Source organism: Cryptotermes secundus, unplaced genomic scaffold (assembly GCF_002891405.2).
Source record: "Cryptotermes secundus unplaced genomic scaffold, Csec_1.0 scaffold1350, whole genome shotgun sequence".
In the NCBI taxonomy this organism is placed as follows: Eukaryota; Metazoa; Arthropoda; class Insecta; order Blattodea; family Kalotermitidae; genus Cryptotermes; species Cryptotermes secundus.
In genome coordinates, this window is record NW_019739242.1 from 958442 (window position 1) to 982600 (window position 24159).

The 24159-nt window shown below is 43.6% G+C and overlaps 1 protein-coding gene across 6 annotated transcripts in view; it reads left to right on the forward strand.

Moving 5' to 3' along the window:
- LOC111871901 (Ca(2+)/calmodulin-responsive adenylate cyclase) overlaps positions 1 to 24159 on the forward strand; it is a 375443-nt gene that overhangs the window by 82559 nt on the left and 268725 nt on the right. For all 6 annotated transcript variants that reach the window (XM_023865290.2, XM_023865293.2, XM_023865296.2 and 3 more), the window contains exon 2: positions 9858 to 9917. The gene's annotated coding sequence lies outside the window, so the exon portion shown is untranslated. The remainder of the gene's footprint in view (positions 1 to 9857; positions 9918 to 24159) is intronic.

Consider the following 24159-nt stretch of genomic DNA (forward strand, 5'->3'; position numbering starts at 1 on the left):
ATTTGTTCTCCCATCTTTGGAAATTCTGCACCATCGTCTTACAGTTCCTTCATTTATTGTATTTTTGCCGTAAACCGATGGGTTTCCACAGCATTCAGATTTTAGCGGGAAGGAAGCTGATAACCGCAAATTTCGCAGCGGGCGGGATTATCAATTGCAAGGCACATCATGCTTCTTGTAACAGTAGCCGGCCAAGCTGGGCGATTGCAGTACCATCATCACCGCAAGCGTATTAACGTCAGGTTCTTAGGGACAGAGGTTTTCCAAGAATATGCAGTTTTCTGTATGTATGTTTTCTGTTTTTGAAGATGTAAAACAACATGGACTGACTTTGCTCGCTTGGAAACCGGGATCGTGGGTTCGAATCCCACTCATGGATGTTTAGTTTGTGTGTGTGCGTTTTTCTGTGTTTGTGTACAGGTAGAGGCCTTGCGACGAGCTGCTCACCCGCCCAAGGAGTCCTACCGAATGTGTAAGATCTAGTAAACCGAAGTGAAACGGAGAGTTTCATGGAGGTAGGCGAAAGCCCAAATTGGGACTGTAGCGGCAAAAGAAAAAAATAGCGTTTTTTATTGGATAATAATTTAATCTATTTATCCGAATTTTCGATTATACGAACACATTTGTCGCTAAATAATTCGTATAATCGGCATTCTACTGTAAGTTGTATAACTGTAAGTGTACTCCTGCTAGCCTAAGTTTTTTTTTTTTCCTTGGCGCTACAGCCCCAGTGGGTCTAGGCCTACCTCCATGAACTTCTCCGTTCACTTCGGTTTTTCTAGATCTTACACATACGGTAGGACTCCTTGGGCGGGTGATCAGCTCGTCGCAAGGCCTCTACCTGTAGACAAACACAGAAAAACGCACACAAACATCCATGCCCTGAGTGGGATTCGAACCCACGAATGAGAAAGTAAGCGCCTAAGAACTTGTTGCATGTCACGTAGGAAAGTAATGTCATACACGTGTGGTCTGTAGTTACTTCATATGTGAAGAGATCGAAACTGAAAGAATACGAGTATTTGCTCATAGTCCGTTACATGAAGGCAAAGTAAAGATATCTCTGTGCACCACGCCATGAAGACATGCGGAGGCGCGGGGGCTTAGATTTCTGTATTCTTAACCTTGGCACAAGATGGAGGTAAGTGGTCGGCTTTACGCTTCGGCCACTTTACCCCTCGGAAAGAGCCCCCGGTACCTGTCGGGGAGGAGGCTGGGTAGACCCCAGCACCTGTCTGGACGCTGTGGTTAAGAGTATAGTCTCTTGCCGGGAATCGAATCCTGATTCCCCGGTCCCTATCCCCCCCCAGCCCATATCCGCTTCCTGTACCGAGTTACCGCAGAACAAGAAGTGAAGTCGTGTTGGGCATAGTCCGTTTGTATAGGTCCTATACGACGTTTGAGGAGTTGGCTCTGCTCCCATCTTAAGAAGAAGGGTTGCCATTACGCTGCCAGACAGTGAATGAGTGAGGGTGGCAAGAAGAGAAGTTCATTTGTACGCGTCGCGTGCTGTGATGATTAAAGATAGATGCCGAAAGGGATTTGAAGTAGGGATGTATGTAATCTGTATTATAAAAATATCCTCTACCTGCCGACCGTGCCGAACTCTTCCTTTTTTTTTTTTCAGCGAAGCAAATGGACGGAATTCCTCGCAGTCATTTACTGCGTGAGATATAAATGAGAGAAATGCCAAGAGTATAGCATGAAGATCGAATAAGGGAAGTCAAGATATGAGAAATGCTGAATCAGTGTGTAACTAATGCGTTTTTTTTTTTTNTTTTTTTTTAGAAATATTTAACATTAGTTCTTGTGAGATGCTTCTCAATTTCTTGGAATGTTGGCACGCAGTAATATATACCCAGTCCAGCATTTCACGGCAACCCAAAATAGTTATTATTATTATTATTATAAGTTGTGTGTACGCAGGCATGTGTAAACGGTGTTGATATTAATGTTCATATTTATTTATGGTTTTCGTTTATATATTACTTTTTATTATCGTGAAGCAACATTTTAAGGAGGAGGAATAGATGATGTGGCAGCTAAATGTATATATCAGGGTTAAAAAGAGCGTACCGCGTAATTCTGTAAAGAGCCGCCGTGAGAACCTCACATCCTACATTCGTCTGTGTTTTATTATTCCTGGTTCTAATTGGGCCTAGCCGAAGGGATTTACAGCAGTTTCAGTTTTCTACCAGTTCTTTGAAAACACTAGCCGCGCTGATTAGTGTAATCCTGCCTAATTTCGTGACGTATCTTATTTTGCGGTAAGGCAGTCCAAATTCCCCAGGAAATTAGGTTCGGTATGCATTCAGTCAGTCTTAACTTTCATGAAATCATTTACGGATGAAAGTTAAATCTAAACTGCGGATCATATATACCTGCCTCGTTTCTTGGTGAATCAGTGCTGAGCCACGGATCGAAACATTTCACGAAATTCAGTAGGTTTGCCCTGCGGAAATCTCGTGTTCTGTGGAAGGCAGCAATCTGGTGGATGCATGCGGGATTTCAAGTTCTCATGGCGGTGACTGAAGAGTACTACTGTCTTCTGAGATGTGGTGCCGTGTAACGTGACACATCCTCTCAACAACACATCGGAAGGACTGCCGTCTCTTCCTTCAGGTTAATGTAATGTTTCACCTCCTGCTTGTATCAATTCTGTCGGAATCTCATCACTACCTGGCGATTTATACTTTTCAACAGCAACTTCAACCTCAAGAGGACTAGGATCAGGTACTAATGGCTCAGCTGTACGTACATTTATCTGCTAACATCACCGACCCTATGTACATTCAGTAACTGAGAGAAGTAGTTCTTCCACCTATTCAAAATGTTGTGGGAATCTGCAAGCAGATCACCATTCTCACCCTTCACTAAATTACTTCGATAGCCGCGCCATAGCTCAAGCGGTTAGTCGCTGGGTTCCCACCGCGGCGGCCCGGGTTCGATCGGGTCTGGTCAAGTGGGATTTGTGGTGGACAAAGTGGCACTGGGGCACGTTTTCTCCGAGTACTTCGGTTTCCCCTGCCAATCTTCATTCCACCAATTGCTCCACAATCACCCTCACCTATCATCTGGGGCTGGTACAATAGACCAGAAGTGGCCGCAGTACAAGGGACTTAGTCCCACCCCACTAGCATTAAAAAAAAGTTACTTCTAGGTTGTAACCCCTCTTAAAGTATTTTTTTTTTTCTGTACACAGGTCTCTAAATGTTCTTATTCGTACTGTTCGTTGGAAGCTCATCAATTTACCGTATTTACGCATGTATAGGCCGCACATTTTTTGCCAAAAATTCAAGAGGAAAACTGGGGTGCGGCTTATATTCGAAATNAGTGGCCGCAGTACAAGGGACTTAGTCCCACCCCACTAGCATTAAAAAAAAAGTTACTTCTAGGTTGTAACCCCTCTTAAAGTATTTTTTTTCTGTACACAGGTCTCTAAATGTTCTTATTCGTACTGTTCGTTGGAAGTTCATCAATTTATGTTTCAGATATGCCCTCTTATTCCTGAAATGCCTGCTGGTTTCACACGTAATACACGTATTGTGTAGATTATCCTCATTTATTTCGCTTGAATCCTGTAACGACTGCAGTTTGGCTTGTTTCCTTTGGTCTAATAATTCTGAGGATCCTTCGTCGAACCATGACTTGTCCAGCTTCAGTTCGTAATAACCTAGACTCTCTTTTGACTCTGTTAATATCCACCTCAGCGTCTAAGTTTTAAAAACTGCGAACCTATTTAAGATTTCAACACGATACTGTTCTTTCCCTCTACCTCGTTTAATTTACTGAGATTTGAACCTATCGATTTGACATCTGTGCGTTGTTTAGTCACTGCTAGTCTCTCCCCAACTTTTGCCACCACCACATAGTGGTCAGTTTCACAGCCTGCTGCCCTGAACGATCGAACATCAAGTACACTTGAATACCGTCTCCTGTCTATAAAATTATGGTGAATCTGATTGTCTTTCCATCAGGAGGTGTTCAAGTAAATTTATGAATGTTACGATGTGGGAACATTGTACTTCTGCCATTCACATTTTTGGATATGGCAGAGCTTACTACTCTAACTCAATTATGATTACTAATTTCATGTAAACTCTCATTCCCAACTGTTGGTCTGAAAATGTCTTCCCTACATACTATGGCCCTGGGGTCGACTCAGCCTCTAACAGAAATGAGTACCAGGAATTAATTAAATAATTTTCCTGGGGAGTAAAGCGCGGCCGGCGCGTAAGGCTGACAACCTTACTGCCATCTTTGAACCGATTGTCTAGATAATGTGGGACCCTCAACGTTTCACAACCCTATGGGCCTTCACGGCCTGTTACAAGGGTAGCTTTACTTTTTACATACTTTGGCATTAAAATCTGCTAATAGAATTGTCCTGTGAAAAGTAAGTAAGTAAAGGTATCCCTGTAACAGGTCGTGGAGGCCCATAAGGTTGTGAGATGTTGAGGTTCCCATATTTTCTAGATAATCGGCTTATAGATGGCGGTAAGGTTGTCAGCCCTGCCGGCCGCCCTTTACCCCCAAGAATATTCCTGGTACTCAGTTCTGTTAGAGGCTGAGTCGACTCCAGGGCCATAGTGCGACTGAAAGGATTAGGTAAATTAAAAAAAAATCCAGTGACCTCATCGGGATTCGATCCCGCGACCTTCCGGCTTGTAACATAGTGCCTCAACCAACTACGCTACCCGTGCCCCCTCTCATATGTTATTTAGGGAATTTTTCCAATACACCTTCTAGTTCCTCGTAAACGCTGTCCTTCACAACAGTTTAATCTTGTGTTGGGGCATGAACATTCAGAACAGTGTTATCACACCAGCCACCTCTTAATATTATGTATTACAGCCTGTCACTAATGAACTCTGCCCTCTTACCTGCTGATGATTCTCTTATGTACGAAAAAAAACCTGTACCTAATTCATGATTTTCATTCCCCTTTCCATAGAAAAATGTATATTCGCCAGGTGGTTCGGTGCCACCCCCGTCCCATCTGACCTTCTGTACTCCCACTTAATCTGGCTTATACGGATTTTGATTCTTCCACAACTGTCATGAGTGAACCTGCTCTGTACAGACTTCTTGCATTCCACGTACCAAATCTCATGTCCATTTTCATTATATGAGGTCCCTTGTTGACAGAGTCCTTCCAAGTCCGAGATCCTTTGTGACATTTCATTATTTTTTTATTGCGTGTAGTCCTCCAAGCTGGAGGTCCACCCCTTGTTGGCTGGCCGCGACTGCTTATTCATTATATCTGCAGTTACCCTCCATATCTAGAGGCCGTCTCCTCCATCCGCAACCTGAGGACGCGCCATGCCATGGTAACAAGAGACCCACATAACATGGTTGTTAAGTAACCATGTCAATAAATGAAGAATTGAATTGAAAGAATTAGACTGAACTGTGATTATTCAGGAATTTAACACTTATTGAATCTTGCATTTTATTGTCCATATTACAACATTACAGGTTTGAGAATAGTATAGGTTACAGAAGAGTAATGTGTATTGGTTTTATCGGTTTACAGCTTTTTGAATTGCGCCACTCCATATTTTAATTCAGTCGTAAAGACTGTATATTGAATTTATTGACATTAAAATTGTCTTACTTAGCTATAAATTGGAATAGGAAGTTTCATCTCAGTTTAAAACCTTTTAGATTATTTTGATATTACAAAAGATTTCACGCGTTGCAGTATATGCTACGTTTATGGTCATTACCAAGAGTGTCGTTTCTTTCATCCTAACAACTGAAATGCCCCCCCCTTCCCCCCCCCAAATAAAAATAGCAGTGGACCGAGTTCCGGATCCATATTCATTAGAATATGTTAAATTAATGTTATACTGCCAATAAATTATTACTGCGATATATCGATACCTCGAACATATGTATATCGAATATGTATCTGATATCGTATGATATCGATATGATGCTCATCTGACATCCCTTTTTTTTAATGTTTGCCTTTTGACAGTTTCTGCTTTTACTGCCGTTTTGTGTGTATATTTGTGTCAAAGAAAGAGTTGGCTGCTTACAGTTATCACCACATTCTTATTAAACAGTGCTTGGCTTTAAACGTTGAACTCACAATCAACAGACATACCTCACAGGCGGAGAATTATATGTGTTTTGCTTATTCCGAATGCCGTGGCACGCCGCGAAGAGTTCATCTCGTGTACGTGTACGATCCATCATCAATTGTTGGCTAATGGGACAAAGAATGTAGGCCGAGATAAATGTGCTGCGCGCTGTTTCACGCCCACGGGTAGACAACAGATTTAAGTGCGTGTAAACTAATTGCGTTAAGATAACGCTGGTCAAGGCAGTTGTTACACAAATCAAGCTCCTTCTGCACTGCCAATGCAGCTCCATCAGGGTCCTTCTTCAGATCCTAATTGTCACTCCGCTGATCAAGAAATTCCCCTCCTGTTATGAAATCTCAAAGTTGATCACTGTGTCCACAGGAGTCCGCCTCCTATCACTTTCTCTTAAGCCAGTTGAATCCGTTCGATATCCACAGTCCCTATTTGTTTTTATTTAACGACACTGTTAGTAAAGCTGGCTGTATAGCATGGTATGATTGCATAATAGTGAATAATGGATTAGAAAGGAAGCGAAAGAATGGTGTTGTGGCCTATTTTAAAGTATTCCCTCGGCATGTGCTTGGAGGGACCGAGGAAATCCACGAAAGGTCTCAGTCAGGACAATCGGTGTCCCTTCCGAGATTCGGAAGCTGATTCTTCCGAATGAATATAAGAACCGTTACTGCATAACCCAGGAGCCGGGATAGCGAGTGGCTATGGGCTGGACGATCGAAGGGTCGGAGTTCGAGTTCCGGTAGGGTCAAGAATTTTCACTTCTCCAATCGTCCAGACCGTCTCTGGGATCCACCGAACCTCTTATTCAATAGGTACCGGGGGCTCTTTCCCTGGGGTAAAGCGGCCGGAGCGTGAAGTTGGCCACAAATCCAACTAGTGCCAAAGTCAAGAAAATATCTGTGGATCTGTGCATCCACTCACCTATACGTTTTCATATCATAGCGCTTAACTAGTTAAGCACAGGGATAATTTTACCTTTTTCTAACCTCATCTTACTGCATGACCCAACCTACTCGATGTTAGAGTACGCCTAGGGCCTCAAGCCCGCTCATTGCTTCAAGTTCCGACCAAACTTCCATATGCATTTTTTACCTCTTCAGTGTGTGTTGTCATGTGCACGTACCCCAATTTCATGGCGAATTTAGAGTGTCGTTCCCCGAAAGAAGACGTGGCAAGAAATTGGTTACTTTCGACTTATTTCACAAGTGGAATATTAACGTTTTTTTTCCAGGTAAAATACCGAGCGTACTTAGCCGATACAGCCCAGACTCTAAGTTCCCCATGCGCTTAAGCACGTCCCATAAGCGCGCATCCCATGTGACGTTAATTCTTTATGCATTCTAGACATCGATATGAAATTCATATGAGTGGTCAGCTTCATGCTCCGGCCACTTTGCTTCCGGCTGGCTGATCTAGATGGAGTATTTACGTGTTGACAAAGATAAATGTTCTGCACCTCTCAGGAACGGAACCCAGGCAATTCATCCCGTGACTGCAGAGAATCGGTTGGAAGTTACTCGGTGGATACGCGGTAACGTAGTTTGTTGAGGCACTATGTTACAAGCCGGAAAGTCACGGGTTCGAGTCCCGATGAGATGTTTTTTTTCTTCCAATTTACCTAATCCTTCCAGCCGCACTATGGCCCTGGGGTTGACTCAGCCTCTAACAGAAATGAGTACCAGAAATCTTACTGGGGGTAAAGGGTGAGCGGCGCATAAGGCTGACAACGGCATCACCACCTGTGAGCCGATTATCTAGAGAGCCACTGTGCCTCACAACCCTGTGGGCCTTCACGGCCTGTTTCAAGAAGAGCTTTACCCTTTTTTTAGGAGGCGTATGAGATGACCTTGCTATCTGTGCGACTTGTGTATTCTCCCATATCACTGCTAGGCAACGGCTCTATAAACACGTTCCTGCTGCAAGGAATACGCGGTGCTTTTATGCGGTCCGTGTTGTAAGCGATTAGTTCTTCCCAGAACTTGTTTGTTTAATGATGTGACTGACGGGGTGCTGAGGCCGAGGACAGGGAGTTTTGGGGTCGGTAACACCACTCCGAAATGGAAAGGACCCTTGGAAGGCTTCTGTCAGATTATTTCATATGCCCTCATACTTAATTTTCAGTTGCGAATGTTCAGTGTGTGTGTTTATGGCGTCTATCAGATTTTAATACTGCATAAAGACGTTGATTTTTCTATTGTCATGTAGTGTAATGCTGTTGAAAATTCAATGGAAATTTTGAGACCCTTTTTTTTTATCTTTATTTACTTTCCTCCTTTTCGCCTTTCATTTTCCGCACCTTCTGTTTGTCCGTTCCATCATCCCTTTCCTCCTTCCATCGTCTTAAATTATTTAAATATCACACAAAACTTACAGTTACAAAAGTAGATCAGTGACGGGTGTATAGCCTGTGGAGCGTACTACGTTATTTCAACGATTTACCCGACGTGCACGTCCTGTGTGATCACACGCAAACTATATGACATTAGCTTGCATAATTGCGAGACGTGTGAAAGTATGCACGTCTGAATGATGAGTCCAGGCCATCTGTCCGACACTGAGTGTAACTACATCCACTTTGAGAGCAGAAGGAACAGCAAACCGGAATTTGTACAGTAAAATACTATATAATGCGAGAGAGATACGAGTATGTCCACTGAGTTTTCGGATAACCCACTGGTATTCAGAAAAGATTAATCAGTGATATAAGATGTAAGGAATGGTGAAAGCTGGACAGAGTTGGAGAGTCTTACATTTATTTCGTTCTCTAAAAGAGGCACTGCCGGTCACGGTAGCCGAGCGGTCTAAGGCATGTACTGTCTTCGCTCGCTTGGAAACCGGGATCGTGGGCTCGAATGCCACTAAGGGCATGGATGTTTAGTTTGTGTGTGTGCATTTTTCTGTGTTTGCCTTGGGACGAGCTGATCACCCGCCCAAGGAGTCCTACCGAATGTGTAAGATCTAGAAAAACCGAAGTGAACGGAGAAGTTCATGGAGGTAGGCCTAGGCCCTCTTGGGCTGTAGTGCCAAGAAAAAAAAAAAGAGGCATAAATGACGCTAATTGTGATATTGACAGTGGATGATATCCCATGTTGAACCGTAGTCATGCCACTCCCTGTCTCCAGCCCAGACTTTGGAACAGAATGTATCAAATTTCTCGTGCCTGTAAGGTCGAAGACATTTGCCTGATCAAACAGTGGGATCGTGGGTTCGAATCCCGCTTGAGGCATGGATGTATGTCTGCGTTTATTTTGTGTTTATGCTGTTCCGTGTGCAGTAGCGGCCTTACGACTGGCTGATCTCCCATCAAAGGGGTTCTACTGACTGTAAAATGGTCGAGAAACTTAAAAAAAAAAGCGGCTAAGGCCCAACAAAGGGCTGTAGAGCCAGAGATAGGTAGGTAGGTGGGTAGGTGGATTACAGAGAAAATGTGTAGTGAAACATTCCCTTAATTAAATTGAATGTCTCTTGCTGCTGAGGCACCTATCCCAGCGTTAAATATCCCGTATACTAACTGCATGCGTGCTACATGTTCATCCCATCCCATTGACAGATTTAGTTTGCATAATGACGGCTGGGTTATTATTCGACGAACATCGACATGTTCTTACGTCCTTTAACCGGGCCTCCGTTGCTGTCCTTCTGAACATTAGTACACGTATCATGATCATAATTCTGCATTACATCCGCTTGATAATTAAGCACTTCACATTATCTGTCTAGTAATGGACATTTTTTTATCTTTGATTACAGATTTCCAACAGCACAACACGGCAGACGTAGGAGAATATAAGATGACGACCCGATTCAAAGGTAATTAGCTCAATTCATGCACTAATGATGTAAAGCTGACATGCATATGAGTTATTACTCCATGTGGTGGGGAAAGCGTGAGTACTGTGCCACTGGATACAGGGAATGCAAATGTGTGGTTCATCCCTTGCCCACTCTTTAGCTGAATTATTTCACGTTTTGAGGCAGTTTCTCTGTGGTTCTGTAATTGAAACAGTAGAGGAATGAAGTACATTAACCCTTAGGATATTATGAGTGTATAATGAAGAAGTTCGTGATTTCTTCTGGTCTCTTGGTATTGTTAGGTTAATTAAATAAGAATAGACAGGATATGAAATAGGAGGTTGTATACAGATCGAAAATGAATATGAAATTTAGGCGGGGGAATGGCTACTTTAGGAAGGATAACATCGAGGTGAGATTTTGAAGGCGGTGAAAATGTAGGTCGTTATCTTCAGGGTTATGACACCGTGTAGTCTGGTAGGTGATTACCAGTGGTGCTACCGCCTTAAAGGTAGAAGCAACGTTAAAGCTTCTGAACACTGGTGAAATCTACAGGCCACACGTGTCGTAACCCAGAATATTGTTACATGTACATCCATTGCTAGGCAACGTATTGGTGAACAAGTTCCCGCGGAGACAGACTCTTGGTAAATAGCCCGTTGCTAGGTTACGCAACAATATATTAGGCTGTTTTTTATATGCGGTCTGCGCCAAGCAGCAGTAGAATAACGGGGCTGTGCAATCCGTTTCTAAGCAACGGCTCGGTAAACACACTTCCGCGTAAGCAGTGACGTCAAAAACAATAGAGACGCTGTTTTCCGTGGTGTCTGTGCAGAAGGCTTATAAGAGAAATGAACGCAGTGACAGAATTAACCCCGTGTGGGGGCGGGGTCGAATACCTCCACCGTGAACTGCAAGTCGTAGGAGGCGACTAAAAGTGAAGTCTCAAATCTGAGACAGGGACTCGGACCTCGGACCCGAGAAAGACTGCTCTTTCAAGGGCCATCAGCGTATGTAAAAGACAGACCCGTCCTATCGTCAGAGAGGGCGCCCCACAAAAACAAGACCGTAACTGTCAAACAGTAATAAATACGAGTATCTGGTCTGGGGCTCGACACCAAAACTTACTGACTGACTGACTGACTGACTGACTGACTGACTGACTGACTGACCGTCAGTCGCAATGTGAATTTGAATTTGACTTGACAGAATAGAGTAAGCTGGAGGAGTGAGTCCAGAAGAGGTTCCAGAGTGATTGAAGACGAAATAGGGAGAAGACTTCATAATGATTTGAATTTCTAGTTCCTGTTTTGAGAGCCGTTGCAAGGAGAACTCTAGTGACGACGGACAGGCCTAGTGAATGTGCAACGGTGAATTCGAAATTGTGTAAGTCAGCGATAGCGCTATATTTAAGTACGATTAAGAGAACTTGTAACCAAGGTGATAATAAATCCAATTATCCAAACTGTAATCCGTTATTTTCGTCACGCGTACCACCCTACACGTGACAATATTAAGCGCGAATTCTGGGGGAATGAATCGTGGTGATGGGAAGTAGATGAACTGACTCGGGTTCTTGTCTAATTGCGGTTTAGCGGTGTTGAAACTTCGGGTTCAGCTACCAGATCGTTAATTGCTTAGCTAGTCAGTTCTTTAACTAGCAATTACTGAAGTTTTACTGAGCTCCAAAAGCCTGAAACATTCCTCGAATATCCAGTTCGCCCCTGGTAATTTCAGACCTTGACACATGTTACCACATACCATGTGACGATTAACACTTCTGCTTCTTATTTCTTTTGGATATCCTAGGTTCGATTCTCGGCCCGAAGGCTCATGCTCTTTTGCAGTTCAAGGCAAGTACTAGGATATTTTGAAACAGGCCACCGCCTCTTTCTTTTATAGGTCTGTATTTCTTGGTTCGTAATTCAAATACATCCTCCCAGACGTTGGTATAACACATGAGCTGGAAGAGGGGCTGTTAAGTAGTCTCAGAAACACGGAAACATAAACCAGAGTAGTGAGACAAAATTGGGCTGCAATTAGTGTTTCAGGGGAAAGTTTCAAAAAGGAGACTAAAGTGAAGGGTACCCATTCATAGCGGTCGCAAGAAGGGCTTTTCTTTAGGACAAATTGCATCACATTCTTCATACACAAAATTGTGCATGGTAGTCTTTTATACAATGTCCACGTTTTGAAAATATAAAAATGTAAATGTTAATAGTTCTAGGGCATGTAGGCCTACTGTCTTCGCTCGCTTGGAAACCGGGATCGTGGGTTCGAACCCCCTCAGGGCATGGATGTTTAGTTTGTGTGTGCGCGTTTTTCTGTGTTTGTGTACATGTAGAGGCCCTGCGACGAGCTGATCACCCGCCCAAGGAGTCCTACTGAATGTGTAAGATCTAGAAAAACCCAAGTGAACGGAGAAGTTCATGGAGGTAGGCCAAGGCGCACTGGGGCTGTAGTGCCAAGGGAAAAAAATGTTAATAGTGGCGATCACAGTGGCCGCGCGGTCTAAGGCTTGAACTGTCTTCGCTCGCTTAAACGCTGTGAGCGTGGGTTCGAATCCCACTCAGGGCGTGGATGTTTGTGTTCTGTGTGTAGGTAGCGGCCTTGCGACGGGCTGATCCCCCGTCCAAGAAGCCCTGCCGACTGTGTATAGATTAAGAAACTGAGAAAGCGCCCGAGGTCCAACAAAAGGGCTGTAGAGCCACAGATAGACAAATCTTAATTGTGGTCCCCATGTACATAAGCCCCACTCCGTGAAGCCGGGTGGGACGAGTGGAAACTGAGCTTCTCACTCTATAATGAAGTCGCGATTTAATGATCCCTAGTCCCACCGGCTGGTGGAGCAGCAACCGCCAACCCTGGCCGAAGAATATAGGGCTGTTGTCATATCTTCATTTCAACACCAACCGTCGAAGCTTGCAAATGTAGCCAGCATGTCTGTGGGAAATTCCGTCTCCCGTGGTAACGAGGGTGCAACATCGTCAGTTAACGACGTCATTAGAGAGCTTCATTAATTTCATTCATCAATGGTTTTACAGCCCTTTCTTGGCCCCTGGCGGGTTGTTCATTTTCGTCTTTTTTTTTTTTTACACAGAAGGTAGAACACCTTGGACGAGTGATCATCCCGTCGCAAGGCCGCTACCTACACACAGGACAATACAAACACAGAATAAACGTACACAGACATCCATGCATTGAATGGATTTGGAACCCACGATCCCAGCGTCCGAGGAAGCGAAGACAGTTCATGCCTTAGACCGCGCGGCCACCGTGATCGGTCCATTAGAAAGTTAACTAGATACATTTTTCAACATACTTCCTGTATTCATACACGGTGGCATAGTCAGCACTTTTCTACCGTAAGATTGCCTACGCAAGGTTTGACGTAGAGCAGATGGACTTCAGTTGAACAGAGCTCGCACATAAACCGTAGGAGTAGAGCTGGAAGAGCGCCTAGCCAAGTGGAAACAGGCACCACTGACGTCACTGTCGGCCACTGCTGTATCGAGGCGTCGAAAGCTGAACGTTCATACAAGGGTTCATTAAATTGCACTCTGACTGTGGGCACTAGGTGGAAGTCGTCAGTCACATTGACACTCCCGCCGCTTTAACCTTGTGGAAGTGTACGTCACTGATGCTATGAAGGTGTACTCATATAAACGTGGAGGTAAAACTCCATACATTATTAATCGCAGCTCCTTGCTCTCCGGAGGAAGCTCTCTCGGCGTATGAAAACACTTTTCGATTTGGTGAATATTTAATGAGATCAACTTGTTGCTCTAAACCTCGCTTGCATTTTCTGTGGCTTCTCAGACAGGAGGAGAATGGCCTGTTTACATGGACGCTACTCGACCTTAATGCTGAAGGTAATGCAGGCCACCCACTGTTACTTTATGTAATCATTAAATTAACACTTTAACGGAAATTGGGGAGTGGACAGACTTTTACAAATGGAGTCATGTTTTATTGCTGGCAGGGAGAATATATGTTTTTTTCCTCCATAGCGTCCAAACCGGCTCTGGGCCCCACCCAGCATCCTATCCAGTGAGTGTTGAGAGCTCTTTCCTCGGGAACAAAGCGGTCGTGGCGTGAAGCTGACTGTTCTCCTTAAGAATATGTGTGTCCCTCTGTTCTCCCTACGTCTTCATGGCATGATGCTTAATTCAGCACAGTACTCTTCTCCAAGTATAATTAGAATCAAGTCAAGGAGTGGGCAGGGCATGTAGCACGAATGGGGGAGACGAGGAATGCATATAGGATATTTGTGGAAAAGATAGAAATAAAGAGACCACTGGGAAGACCAAGGCGTAGATGGATGGACAATATTAAAATGGATCTTAGAGAGATAGGATGGGATGGTATGGATTAGATTGATCCGGCTCAGGATAAGGACCAGTGGAGGGCTCTATGTGAACACGGTAATGAACCTTCGGGTTCCATAAAATGCTGGGAAGTTCTTGAGTAGCTGCAAAATTGGCAGTTCCTCAAGAATGGCTTAGCTCCATGAGTAAGTAAGAAAATTTCACCTTTACCTTCATCTCGTCATACAGGCCTGACCTGTGAAGAAGTTCCCTCCACCACAGTCACTTCGCAATATCGTACTCTTACATATGAATGATCTAGAAATTCCAGCCCTCCATACAATATCAGATAATCCCATTTCATTGTCTTTACGTCGCGTAATTTGTAGGCTTGCACTGCCATTCGTGCTTCCCATTTAACTGTCTAGCAATGGAAGCTGGGACAGCGCAGACTGGCTGCGTTCTAAACGGCTGAGGTGTCGAAGTTGGAGTCCAGGTAGGGGTAGAATTTCTCATTTCTTCACATCTTCCAAGCCTGTTCTGGGGCCCAGTGGGTACCGGGGGCTCTTTCGCCAGGGCTTGAAACTGACCACTCACCTCCAACTAGTGCCGAGGCCAAAAATACGTGGAACTCTACACCTACTCCCCAATACGTCTTCTTTGTTTATTGCCTAATTAGTTGCGCAGAGGGACAGCTTTAACGTTTACGAACTAGCAAACTCCATGCACGGGATCTTCGGCCGTTTATGAAGCTGCCTTTCGATATGGAACCAGACTGTTTAAATCCGACGTGGTTTGGCTCTGTCTGAACCCGGTCGTCTCAGTGAAGAGCCACCAGAACAATGAAAAGGCCGACATTAATGAACTTGCCTATATATGAAGTTTGAAACACAAAATGGCTGCCACCGCTTACATGAAAGTTCGCTGATTTGTAGATAGTACAGTCCCAAATAACACGCTGCCGGCAGACAGGAGAGCGTAGCGTTCGTTCCTTCATACAGCGGAGATTGGGCATATTTCACTAGTCAGGTCGCTGTAACGGTATTGTGCAGTGTAGAATCGTATGCAGTTATGGTTAAGCAACAACAGAATTAAGTTATGGTTAAGCAGCAACAGAATGCAGTTATGGTTAAGCAGCAACAGAATCTTAAGTCGGTGAATGTAACCGAATACTCTCATTTTGACGGCTGAAAAATTGAACTCACAGAGCTTGAATATGAATTTGAAGTAAGGCTTGTTACTGGTATTATTAACACCTCGAAATTTTTCCGTCTTTGCTCTAAAACGATATGTTTTGTTCTGAAATCGTGTCAAGGAAAACAAGAAATGAGAGTCTATTAGCGTTTGTTAGCGACGAAAAGAATCTTGTGCCGTTGTGCTCTGTCAGTTATATAAGCTAATTTGGCAAACTGTTGTGGGTTTGAAGACGCGAACCAAAGTTGCTGTACCCAGCCGCAACAATGAAAGATATAGTCCTGACCAGTTACAGTGAAGATAACTTGTATTTTACAGAACCAGTTCAACTTCTTTCATACAATGCTATTGTATAAAATTACGTGTAACGTGAAGATAAAGTTATCCCTGCGCTTAATTAATTAGGCACCATGTAATGAATACATGGAGGTTCAGTGGAGGTTCTGCTCCACCATTCTTGACATCAGCGCTAGATGGAAGTGAGTGGTCAGCTTCATTCTACGGACACTTTGCCTCCTGGGAAATAGCCCTCAGTACCCACTGCGTAGGAGGGTGGTTGAGCCCCAGAGCAGATCTGAAGGCTGTGGAGAAGAGAGAAATATTGTCACGTGTACAAGTAACTGTAGACGGGATACGGATTGGATATCGGATTTATTGACCGCTTATACACACTACTCAGAACTACACGTAATTACAGCGCTATCGTTGATCTACACATTTTACAATTCACCGTTGCACACACGCTAGGGTTCTCAGTGTTCACTAGTCGTATCCTGGCAACGGATTTATAATTGTCTCACTATAACTGCAGCACACATTAAGTCTTCTTTTCACGGTCTTAAGCCCTTGCTTGCCATCATCTTCAACTGCCATCTCAATTCTTATTCTAGCTAACTGCTCACCTTGAATTCCGAACCCCTACTAACTCTTCTCACTTGAACTCGTTATAACCACTTTCCACTGACCGAACGGAAAACACCGTTTCCAACAACCCCTATTGTGTGTTTGGCAATCCGTTATCTAGAAACGGATTCTTCTATTGTTGCGTGCTTATTCGTTGCTGCGGGAATGTGTTTACCGATCCGTTCCCTAGAAACGGGTTGCATAACACCGCTGTTTATTCGCTTAAGTATTGCGTAGCAGTGGCTGTTGTCGTCAGAGAGGAGGTAACGTAAGGACTATAGCCACAAGTGTTCAGCTGGAAAATAAAATTACTGATCGTGAGTCTCAGTGGGCTTGACGCCACGACGAATTGATGGGCGGGAAACTGCCAGTCGTAAAGTAACTCTGTCTCTGACTCTGTTTATTGTACAGCACTGTGTACATCCCGTAACCATCAATCAAACCACATTTTTTGTAATGGAGAAATACTACTACCACAACCATTGCTATAACTGCTACTGATCCTGTTACTACCACTACAACTGCTATTACTACTACTATAACTATTGCTGCTGCTACTACTACTACTACCACCATTGCTACAGCTGCTGCTGATCCTGCTACTACTACTACTACTACTACTACTACTACTACTACTACTATTGCTGCTACTACGTGTTTCCTAGCCACGAGCAGGCACACGATGTTTACTTGTCCATCTAAACTTCGGACGTTTCTGAACCGTATAATTGCGTTACTGTAATATCGAACTCTTTCTTCATCGTCTGTGTGCTCCAGAGTGACGTGCGACCTTTCGAGTGTCGATAACATTTAAGAAAAGAGGCTAGTTAAAATGGGGGCCGCATTGTCGCGGAGTCTGCAGTCTGTTGCGAAACGCTGGCTATTGAATCACTCTGGTCCGATCTCAGGGTGTGGTTAGTTCAGATGTACCGTGTTTGGAGTGATGCAGAGCTATGCTAGCGTACAGTGGAATCTAAAAGGAAACAGATTTCTGCTGAACGCAGGTAAGAGGTAGAGTTTCCCCTGTGCTTAATTAGTTATGCACTATTCCATGAAGACATGAGGGAATGTATCACTTGGCCTGTTTCTAGACAAACAGGTCTGCGCTCGCAATGTATTTATGATACGTACCGAAATTCCTTGTACTGGTGTCCATATAAGCAGTAAACACACTGCCTCATGTCTGTAGTCCATTGCATTCAGTCCCTATCTTGTCATAAACAGAAAACTGTAAACTTATTCCGTCGTGCCATCCTTCAGTGTCAGTGTTAAAAGAGTTTATAATCATTGAAGGTTATAACACGTTAGTTTTGCCTATACAATGGAAATTTTCTGAATGTAAATTTCACGAAGTAACAGATGCTCTAGTGGTCAGAATTCCTTGCTACAGATCCAGAGGTCCCGGGTTCGATTCCCGGCGCTACTAGATTTTCTGTGAAATAGTGGGTCTGGAACGGGGTCCACTCAGCCTCGTGAGCATAATTGAGGAACTGCTTGAATGGAAAAGTAGCAGCTCCGATCTACTAAACCTAGATTAACGGCTGTGGGGATCCGTTGCGCCGACCACGTGAGACCCTCTATCCGCAAAAGTTGGTACTAACTTCGCCTACAAGTGGCGGTCGCTTGGTCGGTATGGTTCGCTTGCGGACTAAAGGCCACGGAGTTCTTAAGACTTATATTCACTTTTTTCGATATCGTGTACGAAGTAAGTTTTTATAACTAAAGTGTGTCCGTTGATCACGGAAGTGATAGTAAAGAAAATGTTTTTCCCCGTTAACATTTTTGTGGTGTACGACATGTTCTGCAGACCAATACATATAACTTTACGTCATAGTTTGACACAATGATAAAAAGTTAAGTTGTCCCCGTGCTTAACTAATTAAGCACTACACCATCAAGACGTATGTATAGATCTATATTTTCTTGGCCTGGCACTAGCTGGAGGTGAGTGGTGAGCTTCACGCCCCTGCCGCTTTACCACCGGGGAAAGAGCCCCCGGTACCAATTGGATAGGAGGTTGGGTGGAGCCCAGATCCGGACTATTTGGACTATTTGGAGAAGTAAAAATTCTTGACCCTACCGGGAATCGAACTCCAACCCCTCGGTCGTCCAGTCCGTACCTAGTCGCTATACCGACTGAGCTATAATGACATTATTTAAATGAGGATAAGTATTAATTACCGATGATCTCACGTTATCGTTGGTAAAAATTATAAGGACGCCAAAGAAATGCAAAATTAAAAGAAAAAAGGACACTGATTTAATTAAAAATTAAAAATTCAAAATTGTGAAGTGGTGCGATCTTTTTGTTCCAAGATTTTGAATCAGCATATCAAAATTAATTCTGGAAAGTTAGTTTCATGTTAACCAACTGTATCCGTGTTGACTGGTTGTATTATGGATGGTGGTTTGCCAAAGATGTGGGAGTATCCTGCATTAACATAACTGGACCAAGGACAACTACTGCATACCTCAGCCAAGATAACCGATATCATGGCCGAGATTCAAACCAGAGACCTTTTGAGCACAAAGCAAGGGTGCTGCCCATATATATCGTATAATTAACTTGTATTGCAGCTTTCCATCTCCTGAAATATGGATCACTCTTCCAGTATTGCTCCTCGTGGTGCGAGATCTTAACGGAGGCAAGCTCTCAGCGCGCCTGCGCAGATAAACATTAATCTTGGTGACGTGATTGTATCTCTTGTCTTTTATATGTCATTCTGCTGCAGCTCGGGCTAAACTTTCATACATATCAGTGCAATAACGAGACGAAGATGTATTCTCGCTCACACCTCTTTCTTATTAGCCGACATTTCTCAATTCTCTTCTAAATGTCACTAGTCGTATACCTAACCCAGGAAGAGATCATAACTGCGCAAGAGACAACAAAGCATAATACTGCTACAAGTCAACCAAGTCATGATGGTCATGATTGCCCGTGGCCAAAGCGTGAACTACTCTGTCACAGAGCGGAACAAGCGACAGCTCGTGCAAGTTTCAGGCTATTTTGAACACCGGCGTAGACCAAACATCCCGTCATTTTTCAAGTGAGGCTATCAATTTCACCCACTCACTAGTTCGTGTTTATTGGCTAACCGGGCCCTGTCACTAGGTCTCCCATCAACGATATGACCCTTCTCTTTTCAGCGTAGATGGACAGGTACAGTAACGTATTTCTGGAGCGGCCTCCTCATGACTCAAGGTACGCGGGTTCAAACCCGGCGGAGGTCGTGGAACTTTTAAGGGCGGAAAAATTCAGGGAACCAGTCCTCCAGGAGGGACTTTAAGCCGTGGGTCCCGTGTCGTAGATTTACGGCACGTAAAAGATCCTCATGTCTCTAGGAGACCTCTGAGCAAAATTAGGCCAGTTTCCCGCCCAAGTAGTTTTCAATGCCTCTGGTAGATGGGGGAAGTATCGAGGTACCGAGGGCCGACCTCGTTGGCTGAACGGGGCTGATAGCACCCACCAGTACCGGTAGGGTATGGCGACTGGTAGAATATCAAAGGGGGACGTACAATAGACTATTAGTCGCGGTGCATGGGGAAACCCACCCCCTCCAATAATAATAATAATAATAATAATAATAACGTATTTCTGTGATGTGGTCAAGTACCCCGCACTATGCTACAAGCCGGAAGGTCGCAGTTTCGATTCCCTATGAGGTTATTGGGTTTTTCAATTGACCTAATCTTTCCATCCGCACAATGGCCCTGGGATCGACTCAGCCTCTAACAGAAATGAGTTCCAGTAATCTTCCTGGGGGGAAAAGGGTGGCCGGTGCGTGAGGCTGACATCTCCGCCATCTGTGAGCCGATTATCTAGAGAAAATATTGGAGCCTCGACGTCTTACACCCCTGTGGGCCTCCACGGCCTGTTAACCCTGATAGCTTTACCTTTTAATCAAGTATCCTGTTACAGATGGTAGCAGTTTTATGTGAGGTACTGATTTGTGTGGGGTGTTTATTAATTAAATAGCTTCATGTTGTGTGTCATAATTAAGGGGGAAAGGTTTGGCCGTCGAAACAACATTTAATTAAATAAACCAATTGTTTGATAATTACCTTCGTTTATTGAATTAAATGTTCTTGTGTCAACGGCCAAACTTTTTCCCGTTAATCCAGGAGGACGGTCCGCCGTGTGGCGGTTAGTCGCTGGCTTCCCACCGCGGCGGCCCGGGTTCGATCCCGGGTCTGGTCAAGTAGAATTTGTGGTGGACAACGTGGCGCTGGGGCGGGTTTTCTCCGAGTACTTCGGTTTCCCCTGTCAATCTTCATTCCACCAATTTCTCCACAATCAGCCACACCTATCATCTGTGGCTGGTACAATAGGCCAGAAGTGGCCGCAGTACAAGGGACTTAGTCCCACCCCACTAGCAATAAAAGAAATCAAGAATTTTCTCTTCTCCACGTCGTCCAGACAGGCTCTGGGGCCCACCCAACCTCCTATCCAGTGGGTACTGCGGATCTGTCTGTGGGGGTAAAGTGACAGGGCGTGAACTGATCACTTACCTCCATCTAGTGCGGGGGTCAAGAACGGTGGAGCTATACCTCCACAGCTCCCTATATGTGTTCATGGCATAGTGCTTCACCAATTAAGCACAGGGAATTTACCTTACTATTACAAAATATAAAAACAGCAACTTTCTAGTGACTTCCAATGGCATAATGTTCGCACCAATTTTCGTGAAAATCGGTTAACTTGTTTAAAAGTTGAAATATGAGGAGTCCAAGCAGACAGTGTGGTGATCATATAAACATATTCTCTTTTCTTAAGAAAGGAAAATAGGCTAAAACCGTTAGGCAATCTCCGTAAACGTATATGTTCAGAAACCTCACTCACTAAGAATTCACTTTGCTCGTAATTACTTCGGCAGAGACGAAATAAATCGCTGAGTTTTGTAACATTATCACACAGATTAACTCATAGCATGGAAATGGAGCGTGCTGCTGAAGGAATTTGTGGAGTGAGTCCACTGACAGAAACGCAGTGAGTATAACCTGAAGCACGTCCTCATTTGTATGTGTTCGGAAACTGAGTGTAGGCCTATCTTTTATCCTCAACTGAAGCATCTTCATAAACAGTGATCAATGAAAGTCTGACTGCTTCGTTTCGAGAACCGCCCTCATGCCTCCAGCAGAGGGGCAGTAGTGCGTCACAATGTTTATTTTAGTAACTCCGGTATCGACATCTATCGATTGCTGACTCTCTGGGCTTTGTATGCGACAGATGCCCGGTTGGACTCTCGGCTGATGTACAAGATATATTTCTAAGTACTTTCAATCTATATGCCTATTTACAGGCCCTGTTGAGTCTTCTTCGGGGTACGCGGTAGCATAGTTGGTTGAGGCACTGTACTACACGCCGGAAGGTCGCGGGTTTGAGTTCCGATGAGGCTATTGGATTTTTAAATTGGCCTAATCCTTGTAGCCGTACTATGGACCTCGGGTGAACTCAGCCTCTTAACAGAAATGAGTACCAGGAATCTTCCTGGGGAGGTAAAGGACTGCTGGCGCCTAAGGCTGACAACCTTACCGCCATCTGTGAGCCGAATATCTAGAACATGTGGGAGCCTCGGCGTCTCAGAACCCTGTGGTCCTCCACGGCCTGTTACAGGGATAGCTTTAACTTTTTTTTTTTAATTTTATGATCAGAATTCTAAATAATGCGAATCCCATAAACGATAAGAATCACGCATATGTTTCAAAACTTCTCCTGAATTATGCGAGGTCTTCAGGAACGCATCCTCGCACGAAATGCGACCGCACTATAATAAGTTCTTCCCCCCAAATAAAATAACAGTACTAATAGGACCAGATCTGTTATGAGTGTAAATTTATGTAGTAGGAATTTATTCTTTACGAGTTCTCTACATGGTACCCCTTATTTACTTTTTACATTCGTCTTCTGGTTCACTGGTATATGGCGCTTACTTCGGTTAGAAGCGGGACAATAACAGTTTGTAGTTTCAGTTTGTACTTAAATTGGGGCATCCTGTTTTGTTTTGTAATATGGAATTATATTTGATTGCCACCTACACACGTGTTAAAGCAAGTGTCACGTAACTTCGAACAAGGCCAAGAGTAACCTTGAATGCGCAGAAGAAAAATTTCAGACAAGGGGGTGGGTTCAANTGTATTGTTGCATTAATTTAGCAAATGGCAATGTTTATTCTTGTATTTGTCATCTGAAGGGTGTTGGTATGTGTATGTTTAATGATGTACATAATTTAAATGCAACCACATGTTACTGGTATACAATTTATCGTTAATCGGACTATTAAGGAACATATTGCAAATATAAATAAAATCTAAAAGTTTGTGACGATGGTACATTAGTATTATGTATATACATTAGTATTAGTATTATACCGTCATGTTTATTTTTCAAAACACAGCGTTTCGGAAACTGGATTTTGTCGCCATCTTCAGGTAAAACCTACCAAATCGATACAGCTAATCCCTATCTCCGAACGCGTGTGCACAGGTGCACTGAGTAGGTTTTACCTGAGGACGGAGTCAGAATCCAGTCTCCGAAACGTTGTGTTTTAAGATAAAGACAGGACGATGAATAATGTCCATAAACATAATATTTATAATATTGCAACATGTATTTGTATAAAATTGAGTTAATAACTTACAAATGGTAGAAATTAATTCGGCGTTAATTAACGATATTTTAAGTTAAACTCTCTTGTTATCTTCTTTATATTCTGCATACTGGTGTGTTTGGTAATTACAATATTAATAGAATTGACTTTTACTTTAAACGGCAGTCGACACAAATTCAGAGGTAACTAATGCTAAAAATCACTTCATGTTCCTACCTCATAGGTGAACATCAGGTGGTACATCACCAGACCACTATTGAATTTTCGTCATATTTTTATAACTTACTGAAATATAGAGCCATGTGTGTGCGGTGTGGATGCGTTTATGGCAGCCCATCAGCGAGATTGAATTGTGCGGTCTGGTTGTAAACTCAAGCCTACATAAGAACACTGGAAATCTGTGCAGTTAGAACTCCGTGTATCGAAGCGTATTGGCTATCGGAGTATGTCGAGGCAGACATTTGGGTTCGGTATGGACTGGGACGCTCCGACGGCGCTCGCAGAGGGAGCGTCTTAACATAAATATAGGGTCTACCTGTCAGGCATCTGTAACTTGTAGACGAGAGGAACATCTGCTTGCCTGCATTTACTCCACCCTCGCGGTCTCTGTTGCTGAAGCACGTGTATTTATTTATTACCGATCTTCTCCTGCTTTTTAGTTAACAGTGTAGACGTCTGTATTTTATTTAATATACGAGACATTCGATAGAACATCTCTCCGTCGAAAGGCCTCTTTCTGCCTGTATTGGTAACGCTCAATAAGTTAGGAAACGTAGGCATAGCGAAACGTTTGTGGCGCGTTATTGCCCACACGTATTCTTTCCTTGAACGCAACTTTTCGATGTGTTATGTTCGTAAATAGAGTAAACGAGCCTGGGCGGACGATAGGTGGCAAAATGGGCCCTGATGTTCTCGTATTACAGCATAAAGATCCCCATTATTTATATAAAAATCACAAGAGTTACGGAAAAAATGTTGTGGGCTTAAAATTTGAGCTTTTGCAACTTCCTTTCGATTTTTCCCTCCGGCAGATATTTAACAAGTTTATTTTTTTTTTATTTATTTATTTACGTCAATTTACAATCTACTTGACCACTGCAAGTAATAAGTAAATGTGATGGGTGCTTATGTCGTGAAGGCGGCAGCTGCCCAGTGGCAGTACTCTACCTTTTAGTTATATAAGTCTTCTGGCCAGGTTGTCCTCAGTCGTCTTGCTGCTGGGTGCGGTTTCGTTAATTCAACGAT